Source organism: Motacilla alba, chromosome 1, assembly GCF_015832195.1.
Source record: "Motacilla alba alba isolate MOTALB_02 chromosome 1, Motacilla_alba_V1.0_pri, whole genome shotgun sequence".
Classification (NCBI taxonomy): domain Eukaryota; kingdom Metazoa; phylum Chordata; class Aves; order Passeriformes; family Motacillidae; genus Motacilla; species Motacilla alba.
Genome location: NC_052016.1, coordinates 31,596,635 through 31,611,326, shown reverse-complemented (window position 1 = coordinate 31,611,326; position 14,692 = coordinate 31,596,635). Strand labels below are relative to the sequence as shown.

Below are 14,692 nucleotides of genomic sequence, written 5' to 3'. Positions count from 1 at the left end.
CCGTGAAATTTAAAGAGCAGTGAGACAAGGTAACTTTGCTAAAATGGATGTTTATGAGGTCTGAAGCTCAAATTTGAAACTCTGGTTCTGGTTCTCCTCTAAACTCTTTCCACCTTCCTTCTGCCTTTGTGTTTTGTCTCAGAGGTGGCTGCCTAATAGAACTGAGTGGATTATAGGACTAGTTAAATTCAAAAAACAAAACCAACAAAAGCCCTAGCAAAAAGAAAACTAAAAAGAAAAAAAAAACCACAAAGTTTTATAGGCTTTTAGAGAAAAAAAAAAAAGGAAAAAGATGCTTTAATAGTATGATGCAGTTTTTGATGATAGCCCCATATGTAAACAGCTGAACATGTAGCTCCCATTATGTGTGCCACTACTGCCTGTCTCCTCTGCTCCCCTGCTTTTGAAAATTCTTTTCTGTATCACAGCACAAGCTACCTACCTGTGTTGATCTCATTTTGAAGTGTTTTGTCAACATGAGCCTGTTATGAAATTAAAGGTCAGTAAAAGGCCAGGCATTCGTTGGGGCGAGCACTGCACACTGGAAAGGGAGGGGTCAAGAATGCCTCATCACATCCCAGGCTTTCAGATGTGCCTCATGAGCTGTGCATATTCCTGTTTGGGAACAGGGATGCTCTAAAGCTTCAGCCGACCCCTCATTCACAGCAAGATGCAATATGCCAGTATCTGTCACATTCCAAATCCTTGAAACACTGTTGAAGTCAGGGAATTCAAAGTCCCAGATTCTTGGCTTCTTTTGCGATTACCTTATTTTCTTCCTTGCCATTCTAGTAAATCCTACATACATACATACATACATGCACATGCATACTCGTGTAGACATACTGACATCTTTCCAAAGCAGGAAATTCAGAAAAGGGAACAAAAGCATGGGTTTTCCCCCTTGTTCTGTCATATTCTGACCGAAAAAAGGAAAAGAAAAGAAAAAAAAGCACTTAATAAGTTGTTCATGATCCAGTTTTATTTTCTTCTATTCACTCTTTGCTGGAAGCAAAGCATAAAGGATTATGACAAGAGCAGCCATTTGTATTTGTATAATATATTTCCATATAATATATATCATTTAGATAATAATAAATAATAAAAAGATAATAGATAAATTATAAAACCTATTCTAAATTGTACCGGAAAAAAAGAAATATTTCCAGATTTGCTCAGAAAGAACTCATGCAGCACTGCTCACATTTTCCTGCTTTTCCTCCATCTATTTTTGAATGTGATGAGCAATAGCATATAGGCATCAGTGAAGTCTGCAGTCCCTCCCTTTGCTCTTTTGTCTGATTATCCTTTTCCTAGTCTGTGGGAGAATGCATCTAATCTGGCTGGAGAATTTGCACCCTGATTTTCTCATACAGCACATGAAGTTTTTTAGATAACAGTAGGGACAATTTCTGGTCCTATTGAAGTTGTTGGCAGTTCTCCAGATGATTTGTTATGAGATTTGGCCTTGAGAAAAAGGATCAGTCACACTCATCTCCTTTTAATTCTGAACTAGAATGACCCATATCACTGCCCACTGATGGCTGCCTAGGATACTAGTAGTGAAATTTTGGAAAATGATCAAAAGTTCAAATATATGCAAGAATGCATGAAACCCACTGTGTAAGCAACCAGAGAGAACACAGTTTGCCACAGCAAAATATGTGTTTAAATAGAACCAAGTAAAACTGAAAGCTTGATATGAAAGAGATCTATGTCCATTTTATTATTTTCTGTATCATGTCAGTTTAGGATGAGGTCTGGAACAGTTCTCTCAATTTATGTTTGTGTTTTTCTGGTTTTTTTTATAATCTTTTGATTGCAGAGCACTATAAATGGCGCAAAACAAAGTCTCTTTTCCAAGTTCCCTACAGTGAGCAACTGAAGAGCATTTTGTTTTAGCGGGTATTAGGACTTTGTGTCCCCAGAGAACAGATCCTGTCCCTTTGATCTCTAGATATAAAAATCACTGTTTCCCAGTGGTTACAGAAAATCACCGGGGCCCCAGAAAGGTGTCATGAAGATGCAGAATGAGGACCTCGCAGCTCCAGTCCATTTCCAGCATTGCTGTTGCTTCTTATATGTTTTGAAAAAAAAATGTTCATGATCTGAAATAATCCCCATTTCTGAAATTAATTTATAACTACTTATATAACTTAGAAACATGCATTGTGGAAGGGAAAAAATAATTTTAAAGAAATAGTCATTCTCTCTAACTTTATCATAATTTATGTGTTTATGTGTGCAGGTAGTTTGCAAAATAAATTTACAGGCATATAATTCTGTATGTCCGTATCATATGCAGTGGCCCTTCCCATGAGAAGGTCTAAACCAATATTCAAATCCAACCATTTTCCCTGTCTTTTGGAGGAGAGGTAGAGAGTCAAAATATAAGATTTCATTACAATACAGTTCTGTCTGCAGCTGAAGATGTTTCTCTAGCATATTGCTATCTGGAGTTTTCCCTTTCAAAATTTCTTGTAGGAGGTGAATTTTCCAGTTGGTTTGACTCTGCTGTTAAAGAAAAAAGCCAAGCTGATTTTTTTTTTCTTTGATTAAATGAATAAAATGTTAAGGGTAATTAAGCCAAGGAGAGTTTTAAATCTCGTTGATATTTTTTCCCTCAGTTCCTAACCTGGTAAACAAACTGCTTGTATCCATCTTTGCAGAGATAATTTAAAACCACTGTGCTAAAGTATAGTGTAAAAACACCAGTTTTCACTTCAGAGACAAAACCATTCTGATGACCTTCAAACCTCGTGTGTTAAACTTGCCAGTAAAACTCATGGTTTTCCTTATTTCTGTTACCTCAAGGTTACTTCAGGGCTAAGGTTTCCTATGAAGATCAAACAAGAGGTTTTTCCTATCTTGCCCATCCATGTGTGTGCCCAGATTATGCCCTCTGTGAAAATACTAAACCGCAGACGTTGTGGCCTTGAAGCTGGAGGGAGGATTGCTTGGTGTTATTAAGGCTCTGATCAGCAGACCAGACCAAGATCCGGCTGCTCCTGTCTGGCTCAGTAACCTTGGAAAAGTCAATAATATACTTGTGCCTACATTCCCCAGCTAGCTGCAAAAGGAAGAGGATGCTCTTTCCCTGCTGCAGAGGTACTTTGGAGATAGAGCTACTCTCTGATGGTGACTACAGAAAAACGTGCCTGTGGATCGGGTTCGCAGCCCATGCCACAGTGCCAGATTTTCCTGACAGCACATGGTCCTGAAGATCCTCCAGAACATTATCCACACTTCCAGGCAATTGCAGCAGGCCTCTCCACTCCTTCCCAAGCACACCTTGTCAGCAGCTGCTTTGGGAAATGTCCACATCTCCCTCCCTGTTGCATAGGGCTCTTGGCACAGAGGAGACTTCTCTGTGCTCCTCTCAGCCTTGCAGGATTGCGAGCGAGCTTGCCCAGCCTGGCTCAGTTGGAGTTTTTGATAATCTGCAGAGTGAAAGTGGTTGTTTTAGAGCAGCAGTGTAGAGCTGCTTCTGTGGTATATTATGTCCCTGATACATTTCTTTTTACTTGTTTTGCTGTAACCTTGTTCACACAGGCTGATCATATGTGCCGCTGTTACAAATAGGAAGACAAAGTTTCCAGTTCCATCTGCTGCAGTCTAGAACGATTTTATCCACCATTCACTGGGGAAAAGCAATTCTGATTTAAATGGCACAAAAACTGTGTATTATTAGTTTGATAGGATAAAGTATTACAGGTTTTTTCCTAGTGGGTTTTTATATTTGAACTGGGAATAACTGTGCTGCATGAACTCTAAGTGGAGAGGTATAAAACAAAACAAAACAAAAAATACTTGTGAAATAGCAGAGGCTAGAATTCTACATCAGTGATGTCTGCTTGTTAAATCTCCCCAGAATGATTCTTCCACCAAAATACCCAACCAGCTCTTCTCCAGCAATTTTCAGCAGAAGTAGGCAGGAAATCCCATTAAAAAAAAAAAAAAAAAAAAAAAAAAAAAAAAAAAAAAAAAAAAAAAACCAACAACAACGACAACAAAAACCAAACAAAAAAAAACCCCCACACACAAAAAAACCAAAAACGTCCAAAAAAAAAAAAAATAAAGCAACTCCCTTGAAGCTGTTTGGAAATGAACAGTTAACAAATGCAACCTTTTCACTGATGCCCTAAATTCCTTTGTCACTTAGTAACAGCCTCTACAAACTACGCCTCCACGCCTGACCTAAGTTACATCATATTGCCAATGTTGTGGAATAATCTGTTGTTGAATGTGTACAGAGAATTGGTTATAAGATCCATGATATTATAATGAATAATTATAATTTTTTTACTAAATAAGTGACAAGGTTTATTTAGTGAAAATATCATGTCAGTGCAGAGAGCAAAATGAAAAATAAGTTCACGTGCTGTGCTTGGATGGAGAGACATGTCACTACGTACCTTCTTAGCTTCTTAACACTGCTAATGGGAATAGTGACGACTTCTATCTCCCCACTCGGCTGCAGGAGACCTTGGTGTCTGCCAGGAGATAGCTTTCCAGTGGAAAACTTTCTACAGCAAGCTGGTTCTTACTAGTCATCTTGTCAGTCCTCCCTAAGGCATCGTTGCCTTGGGGCAGGTTTGGGGCATGATCACACCTTTCTAAATCTGTGGAATTTTAGTAGAAGTAGCTCAGGTTTGTATCCGTGTTACTGTCCAGAAGCTTGTCTGTTGATTTCAGTAGGAATTTACCTGGAAAAAAGTGTATCCTTAGGCAGCTGAATTTTAACTGTTCAGGATCAGCTGAATGCTTTATGTTAGCAGGTTAGCATACCTAAGTGTGGGCTTAATTTGCTTTTCTCTTTTCCTCAAAATTAATGATTTCTTTAAGTTTATTGTTCAGAGTTCTGGTTTCTTCATTTCTAAGTAGGTGAAGATGCTCATCTGTGTCTAATGTTGTGGTACACATTACATAGAGAATGCTGAGAGTTAATGTAATGTGCAGATGGGATGGAGATGGTAGTGCTGGGAGTCTTTGTGACACGGAAACAAAAGCACTGAGTTCTTTCGAGGGAGATTTTACCTGCTAGAAAAAGCGCTGCAGAACGCCTGTCCAGCTTTGGGTAATAAAAGTACATTTGAAAGTGAAAGCAAATTGGTGCTGCGAGCGGGGGGGAACAAACGCGAGGTTCAAACGGCGGAGCAGCCACGCAGTGGGCTTTGAGTCGCTGGGGTTTGGGAGGGATTCCTGCCCCAAGCGGCGCGTTGGGACGGGGCCGCGCTCCGCTGGGCCGGGGCTCCGGGAGCCACGGGAGCGCCCGGTCCCCGGGCGAGCGGGGAGCGCTGGGCTGGGCTGCGCCGGGCTGGCAGCCCCGGGGGACCCGCGGGAAGGAAGGAAGGAAGCGGATCACAGCGTATGAAGTCTGAGATGTGACAGCTTTTGCACTGGAGGCAGCTGTGTGGGGTTACCTGAGGACAATGTCTGGCTCTACTGGCTGATTGCTAAGAGCATTAAAAAAAAAAAAAAAAAAAAAATCATCCAATTAATGGGGGCACCTCCTAAACAAACCAGATATCCCTTTCACCATGCAGTCCCTGTTGAGAAGAATATAATTTTACATTAACTACACTGGATAAGTAAGAATTTGTTATGTTCTGACTTTATCCAGGAAATTCCCTTTTAACCCAATTGTCTCTATTAAGTGTGTCAGCTCTTCTTTCAAAAGCTCTGCTCTGCAAAGGCAAATTAGTATATTAATGCGGAAGCACAGAATTTTAAGACAACGAAAAATTGAGAAGCCCTTATCCATTTTTTCAGAAAGAGTTATTTATTACAAAATATTGCAAAAAACTCTGCTTGCGTACAGTTATTTACTAAACTTAAATTTCTTTTTGTTCATATTTACTTTCTCTTTTAAACCTTAACAGCAGAATTATACTTGCCACTTTCATTTTCTTTAATGTACTTTAATTTTCTTTAAAGTTGATTTAAAGTTTCATTTTCAGATTCTCATCTAAATATTGAAAATCTAACCTGAAAGTACCTCCTAAGACTGATCTACTCTTCTTTGCCCTCTTCTTAAATTATGCATAACATAAACTTGACAATAGTCAGGTTTAATTCTGAAACGCTTTATTTATGGCAGTGTAATTCAAAGCCTAAGGGAAAACAGTTAATCTTATGTACAATTAGCATATAGCTCTTTAGATGAAGTTCAGTGTATTTCCCTCACAAATGAGCATCGGGGAGCCAGGTCCACTGCTGTCTTCTTGAAACCTCAACCTTAAACTCTTGGCTACTTCACAGCATCCAGGATGGGCCCTACCTAGTCTCTTGGAAGCTCTCCTGTTTCCAAGGCACTTGTGTAGGTAGGTATGTTAGCCATGGGATATATTATTTATACACTGGTTTTAGAGCTGTCAGAGGAAAATCAGTTTTAGGGAAGAAGGGAGCAGTGCTCTTGAAGTGGGGTTTTCAGCTTTCACATGCTGTTTGTTTCCCCATCCTATTTTGGATTTTGAGAGTGCTGTCTTTTGTGGAGAACATAGTCAGTGCTCCAGAAAAATGGACGTGAGGTGTTTGGGAAGAAAAGTTAAATAATTTTTAACATGAACTCACAATCAGTTTGGGCATATGGCACTGTAGGAGAGTGTGTATAATGTGTGTGTGTGTGTGTACAATATTCCTAAAGATGATGGAGTGGTTTCAGTATGTTTCTAATTTGCCTGCTTCTTAGCAGTAGATGTAGGATATGCATGACATAAATGCATTTTATTAGGAGTTGTTTGATGCCTCTGATGTAGTTTGTGCTCTTAACATGTTGTTTTAAAATGCTTATTTGTATGTGAAGAATTGTTAACGCATTTTATCATACGATGGTGTGGATTTGTGGGAATTCCATGGTTTTCTACAATATCACTGCATCATATGAAATGCACACAGTTCTTCTAAACACAGTGAAACATTTATGATGTGATGTTAATCTTCATTTTGGGGCCCCAAAATTGTTTTCATTCATGTAAGAAGTAGCCAGACCCAAGGTGATTTTAACAGATGATGCATTTATATCCTAAAATGGATTCAAAGGGATTCTTTATCATACTGTTCCATCTCAGGTGTGTAATTTTTTTTCTTCTGCTCCCAATATGGGTGTTCCTGTTTTGTATTTCAGAACCTAGATTTTCATTTAGCATTTAATGTGCGTGATTCAAGTCACTCCTTCTGTATTTTATGAATTTTTTCCAAATATAGTATTTCTCTGCCTACTGTTGATTGAGCAGAATGGGACTTGCCTACACAAAGTTTCTTAGGAAATACAATTTGCACATCCAGATTTCTGACTACACCCACTCTCCCCATTATTGCAAGGTGTTAATCTACTTGTACCATGGTTCTTGCACAGATGCATACATACATACCCTCTTTAAAATTAGGCTGTGTACCGAAATCCTTATGGGAGAGCTAGGTCTGTATGCTCACTGAATATTTAGCCCTTGTGGTTACTGCAACAGAGTTTTTGTGAAGACTCTTCCATATTTTTAGAAGGTGCTTTTAGTAAGCAGTTTAATCTTAAGTAACAACTGAGGGTTTTTTTCACAAATTTTAATTTAAAACTAATTTTAAAATTACACATCTCCTTTTTAACAGCACTTTGGATTTGAGCAGTTCCTGTCCAGAAACCTATCCTGGAGAAAATGTTTTTAATCAGGTTAAAATGGAGGCAAGATAGGAAAAAAAAAAATGTTTGCTGTGGCGTGACTGGAACAGTGCTAATGAGCTCTGCTCTAATACATGAAGGAACATATGGCCCCCATCTGAATACAAACTGGACACAAAGCAGTAATTCAGCTGAGATGTCCTGAATATTGTAAACTGGGTGAATGTGGTTGAAGGTGTTTATAAATGGTGGCTGAATCCCACACACTGACTCACTGCCTTCTAATGTCCGGGGCTCAAGGTGCTGTTTGTAAGAGTATAGAAAATGACCAGTAGAGGGAATTCTTAATTAATGCTAACAAAATAGCAAACTGAAGTGTTATGCTATGAAGAAAAGACTTCTTGTGCTCATGACGCAGCAAGAGACAGATTATGGAGAGGGCGAGTTAGGAGAAGAAAAATCACAGGACAAGCAAATTGAGTATTTACTGGCAAATAATTGCTCTCTTAAGCTGTGGCTCTCTTCCTAAATTCTTGGCATTCCTGAGCACTAGAACCATTTTCAAAAAATGCATCGTTACAGAGTAGATGTAAAAAAACCTCTCAAAGGCTGATGGTGCAGGCTTGTGCAGGTAAGAATGTGTGCATTACTGCCTATGTTTCTTCTAAAGCTTTAGATTGCCATCCTTTACAGGACTGCTACTTTGCTCTGTCTCCGATAGAACTGGTATTTTGGTTTCACAGCTCTATTTAGTCTGAAAGTTGGGGAAGTAAGGACTGCTTTTAGGCAGGCTGCAGTGTGTACTTTTCTGTTAGCACAGCGGATGGACAAGGAAACAAAACAAGCTGGGAAAAAGTATATGGCCTGGTTTTATTTTGTTTAAATGGGTGCTGGCTTTTATGGAGGTGCCTCTAATTAAAAGCCTACACATCAGCTTAATGTGGGGCAGGAACTTACTGCCTGTATGTGCTTTTATTGCCACGCTGATTTCACTGGAGGAAGGCTTGTGAGATGCTGCAAGGAAGGAACTTTTTATAAGGGACTCCTAGGGACTGCCTACATCCCCAGGGCTTCCCTAGGTGGGGATCCTCAGGGAAATGAGACTTTTGGGAGCCCACTCTCTTTCCTCCTGTCTATAGTTTGCCCACCTGTTTCCTACTCCTTTCCCTCCCAAATTTCACCACTTTTATCCAAGTTTATTGGGTGAAAGTTTCCAGTATAGCTGAGCTTCCACATTTTTTGCAGTAGACAGCTGTGTAAAGGGGAAAAGTTGTTTTAACAGCTTCTCTGTGGGACAAGTGGCCTTATAATTAAACCCAAAATTATACATCAGATACAAAACCTTTAACAGAAGGGTTTTGTAACACAGGACGCTAATTTGACTCTTCAGGAGCTGGCTCAAATTTCTCAAATTTACGGAGGTTGGTTTTTTTTTGGGGGGGGGGTTGCTGTTTTGGTTTGGTTTGGGTTTTTTTTTTGTTTATTCCATATGCAGAATTCATTTTCTAATACTAAAAAAGGGCATGGAGATGTATAGGTAGTTAAGAATACTTTGTCTTACAATATGACTCTTACTCACGTCTTAATCATCAAACAAAACTGTAACACTGCCATTTTTTATCAAACTGACAGAATGCTGTCCCTCATTTCTTCTCTCCACTTTATCATGCGCATTAAAAGTAATGGCTAAAAAATCTCACTTCTCAGAAGTTAATGAAAACAGCATGTATTCCTGAAGACCTGACATGTTCCCTTGATTTTATAGGGGGTTAATTTTGATTGTACTGACACTGTTCAGGAGTGGTGAACAAGCTGAACACTTGATTGATGGGGGCATATGTGTATTGGAGACACGGCTCTGGAAAGCCACACAGAAAGTGTCACAGAACCCAGTATCAGATCCTTCAGAAAAATTTGCCAAGTTCCCCATAAAGAATAATGGTGGTTTAACTTTTAACACAGGGGTAACTTCTCATTAATAGGTATCAAATTAAAATTGACTTACGTATTTAAACATGGGCGGGTTTTAGTCCTCATCATTTATTGTACCATAATTGTGGATATTCTGTTTATTCAGTATTATGCTAACTATTTCTGTAATTATATTATATTTATTATTATAAAGGCCTTTCTTATTATTATTGCAATAATTAGTCTTTTTAAACTGATAAAATCTTGACCCATCTGGGGTTTTGTGTACAGAGTACTGCAAGTTTATTACATAGTATGTGAATGAAAACTAAAAATCCTTTTATTGGTTTTAGTGTTCAGCCTTTTAATGACTGTCCCCTCTTTTCTTGGGAAGACAGATTTATTTTCTCTGTGCAGTTTTATTTATATCACTTCCACTGCATTCAGTCTTCTTTGTTTTCTTTGTCATTTTGACACTTTCTTAACTTTTCTCATATGAAAAGCTCTTGAGGGTTTTAATGAGTCTTTTACTCTCTGAACCCTTTTTGTTTCTCCTCTATCCTATTTGAGACGGGGTGATCAGCACTGACTGCAAAACCCAAAGCGATGGCATTACAGCATCTTACATAACCACATTATGGAAGTCTCAGAAGTATTTCCTTTGGACCCCCTGTTGTTCAGTGTGAGGCCCAGAATAGCCCCACTAAATCCCTCCATTTCATTTTATGTGTCGGCTTCTGTGTGCTTATCGAGCTACAGGAGATGGAAGCACTGCAAATTATTTCTTTATTTCTCCTAACAGAAAGGCTAGCTACAGAATCCTATAGAAAGTGAGGGGTTTTAAAGTGAAGTATCTATGGAGAAGTATCCTTGTACCTTGTGTGCAGCAAACTGGAAGGATTCCATAAGATAGAGATGGTTGACATGGAAAGGAAGTACAGCTTGTTCTGTGGCTTCTAGACCATCTGCAAGTGACTTGCAATAGATGAGAGGGTGCCAAATAAAAGCACAATTGTGATATAATGGAGGTATGAATCAGTCATTGGTCTACTCTTACTGGAAAAAGCATGCAAAGCCCGGGACTGTTCCTTGGGTGGTACTAGGATACTTCATTCCTTTGAAACATGTGTTTCAAGCCCTAGCTCCAGACCAGCAATCACTTAAAAGTGTCTGGAAAAAAAAAGCTTTTTTTCCGTATAGATTGTCAAATCTTATCTTTCTATTTCTCTAGATATATAGAGGCATGCTATAGAAATATATAATAGAAAGTCCCTGGGTCACAGTAGAGCATATCAAGTTCACTTTTGCTGGAAGCAAATGAGTTTTATTCCTGCTTGTCTCCTTTCAGTTCACCCCCCTTCTCTCATCTTTTACCTCCTATTTTTGCCTCTCCCTGCCTTCTACTGGAAATTTTCTTCTTTTTTTCCTTAGTCAAAATTCTACCTGGCATGGTATATTTTTCTAGTGTAAATGATCACTTTCAGCATTGAGGTGATAAAACATATTTTATGCCTTCTTGGTTGCCCAAGAGAGAACAAATAGATTTTGAAAAGCAGATGGTTGACTAGAGAGCCCTAAGGTATCACAGAGCTAACAGGTGCAGCTCCCTATTCAGACGCTGCAAAGCAAAAAAAATCCCGTATCCAAGACAAACCAGAAAAAAAAGCAGGAAAAACAGCAAAAAGAGGGACTTTAGAGTCCAAATGTATATATTTTTAATCATGTTTATGGTAAGTTAAACAGGCACAATGCATGTATGCTGGAAGTAGCCATCCCTTATGAAGAACAAGGCAAGCTTCACAGCCAAAGCAGAGTGCTGGAAGGTAGGGACTGCGCTGAATTCCATCATGGCCATTGATGAGCTGAACCATTTGCAAAAAACTCTTTTCATGTTTGTTTCCCACACAAAAGCAGGACAGTAGCAGAGGAATAACTAATACATCCTTCTACAGATCATTGTGAACCCTTTATGGAAAAGGCAAAGGAAAAAAAAGTGTATCCTAGTGTTGAAATGCTAGATACTGAGTCAACTCAGTGCATGTTTATGAAATAGAGTAAATTGTTGAATACCTGAAGCAAAACAACTCATGTAGGTCACAAAGAAAGAAAAATCATATCATCGTCATTACCTGTTTCTAGTCATATCTGTACTATCTTACACATTTAATATGGAGTAGACAAAGTATCTAGTCAGCCTTCCAGTTGTGAAGGAGCTATTTCTGCACTTTTTCACTTCTTCTGCAGCTATTGATAATTTCAGATGTAATTTATACTGGGTTTTGCTCACACTGCCATAAATCCTAATTCAGAATGAAAATGAGAATATCAATGCTTCATTATCAATAACATCATTAGGCCCTTATTTTGTGATCTGAAGCTTGAGCTATCCAGCTGAAAATCCCTGGGGTGTGCTTACTGAATCCATGCTGGGAGCACTTCATTGCTGTGGGTGCTCTTAAGTACATTTGGTCTTGGTATAGCAGAGGACTATGAAATGGTGTCTAGAGGTCTGAAAAGTTATCCTTGCAGAAGCAAGTAACTTATACCAGTCAACAAAATAAGTTTTTTTGCATTGCTAGAGGTGGAAAAAACGGAGACACCAACTTTTTGCCTTCTAATTTGAGTACCGGAGTACTGGTCTTCTATTTCAGGGCAAAATAAAGGAAAAGGAAATCAGGAGGATACCTAATCAGAATTTTACTACTAGCAAGAAACAAGGAAAGGGCATGTAATGAGCATGGCTCTTTTTGCCCAAGCATTAAATATTAACATCGTTAAAATCTAGATTGCAAGGAAAGTATTTCAGTGCTTTTAGTCCAATTAGAAAACCGATTCATAACCATAATCACATTTTAAAATAAATGTATACAGGAATAAGAAAGGAATATAAATCAATAATCTTATGTAAAAGTTTTTCTGGGAGTTATGGAATCTGGCGCATCGCGCTCTCAATTTTTCCGTAAAAACATTTTTCCATTAGTCATCAAGTTGGAGCAAAGTTTATAAAAATTGGAAAAACAAGTCATAAGAGCAAAAACACATTTTGAAAAGTTGAAATGAAGAGATGAATAGGATGGAAAACTTTTTGAGGAGTCGGGAGAAAAGAAGGTAATAGGGAGATTTTTTTTCTTCGTTTGTTCAAAAGATAGGCTCTTGCTGGAGAATTAAGTTGTAAGAATACTGTAGCCAACTGTGAATACCTGTAATACTGTTAGAGGAAAGATTGCTTTCCTGCTCCTGTTTTCAGGCAAATTGCCTTAGTTGTCGTGGTCTTTCTGTTCCATGTACTTATCAGCTGAGTTGAACGAGATCTCCTTACAGCTATGAGTAGTAATGAGGCTTTAGCATTTCTTTGCACATCACTACTGGGACGTGACCTCTCTCCCTAGAAAGTTCACTTTTTCATTATAAAGGTGTTACTTCTTTTCTGCGTGTTTAAGGCATTACTCAGGTGATACAATCCCTTCCATCTGCAGATGTAGAAAATGCAAACAAACAGAAGTTCCAGAGAGCTTCTTTAACCTTGGATGTGAAAGATGGTCAGGGATGGAGGTTTTGAATTTTTGAGGCAGGAGTTTTGAAGGAGAGCAAAAGAATGTATATATTTAGGATTGTACTTAGAGTATTGCATAAATGATGCAGGAAATGCAGAGAAATGCCACAAACATCTCCACACAGGGAGGTGTCAGAGATAGAATGACAGCAGCTGTTCAAAACTCTGATGACATCTGAAATGTAAATAAATGTAAGGCAGTGATGGTATCCTTTTGTGAAGGCATTTGTTCTTTCCATGATGATCTTCCTCCTCACGCCTTCCTACTCTCCTGTGATGCAGAATTGATGTGACATCATGAAATTCCAAGAAGAATAGAAATCAGACAAAATGGATGCTTCTACAAAGGGCAGATTATCCTGTCTTTTTAGAAATAAATTAAGTTATGGTGTGAGTCAGTCCTCAGAAAACAATGTTAGTAGTGAGATGTGTAAAAGGTGTAGAAATACAGAAGCTCGAGTCTTGTGGAGAGGTGATACTGCATGGCAGATCTGCCTGGGATTTATGTGCTGGCAGGAGGACAGGTGTTGGAGGTAGGAAGGCTTTTTATGAGCAAGCAGAGTAGCTCAAAGCAGCATGGGTTTTGTTTGTAAATGATAGACAGTAGTAAAACAGAGTATAGCAGAATCCTAAGGCAAGGGTGGGCAAATCATAGGGGGAGTCTATGTTCCATGCAGCTATGGCTCAGATGATTTGGCTATGCTTTATCTTTTTCTCACACTTTTCCCAATTTATTTTGTATTATGTATCATGCCTGTAATTGTTTCTCTTTCTCTTGTTTCTCTCCTGACATGTTTAATCCCACAACACAGTCTAGTTTTGATGTTTTCCTTCTCCTTCAAAGAGTCCCAAGAGAGAGAAGCAAGGAAGGTAGATGTATTTGACTTTGGAAAATGATTTGATGCCACTTGCAAAGGAAATAAAATATATCACAGGGGTCTGCCATGGGGTGTGGAGTGAAAATATTCCTCCTTGTTTGTGACAAAGGATTGCCTTGAAGACTGCTTCAGCTTGATCAGTCTGAAACCCATGTCTCACTGTTTCCATTACAAAGACTTTAATGTTCCTGTTTCTTTTGGAAAAGGACTTCATCTATTTTGAAATAAATCCAAGGCTCCCCAAATGTACTGTTTGCTTTCAGGCCCAGCACATGAGAGCTGTGCATCAGGGTCACATTACAGAGGGGTCAGGAGAATAGTCATTCTTTGGGTAGTGAGCCAGGTTAGCCAAGGAGTCTGCATGGGACCAGCCCCTTGGCAGCAGAGGATTGCAAGGACTTGGGATGTGGGGACATTAGGGCAGCACAGCTGTCCTGCAGTTCCGGGCCGTGGCTCCTCCCCAGCCCAGGGGCACCAGGGATCCTGCACAGGTGGTGCTGTGCTGCACTGGGCATCTGCAGGGCTGTGGTAGGATGAGGGGATCTCAATGTGACTGAGTGAAACCCAATAGATCTTTATTTCCCGTGGGACTCATCTGGTTTGCATGTAGATGGCAGGACTTTAGGACCTGTGTTATGCATGAAGGCAGAGTAATATCAGTATGATGCTCTCTTGCTTTCAGATCTGTAACTCAGTGCTAATCATTCCTTCAGTGGATCTCAGGCTGGATATGTTCAC

General features: G+C 39.2%; 1 protein-coding gene across 43 annotated transcripts in view; it reads left to right on the top strand.

The window, feature by feature from the left end:
* The window catches only part of ZBTB20 (zinc finger and BTB domain containing 20), a 478,730-nt gene that overhangs the window by 180,690 nt on the left and 283,348 nt on the right, over window positions 1-14,692 (top strand). The window contains exon 1 of one of the 43 annotated variants that reach the window (XM_038150877.1): window positions 4,104-8,243. The exons of 41 other annotated variants lie outside the window; for them this stretch is intronic. The gene's annotated coding sequence lies outside the window, so the exon portion shown is untranslated. Of the gene's footprint in view, window positions 1-4,103 lie in introns of those variants that run through there. One more of the 43 variants, XM_038150366.1, reaches the window with a different exon arrangement.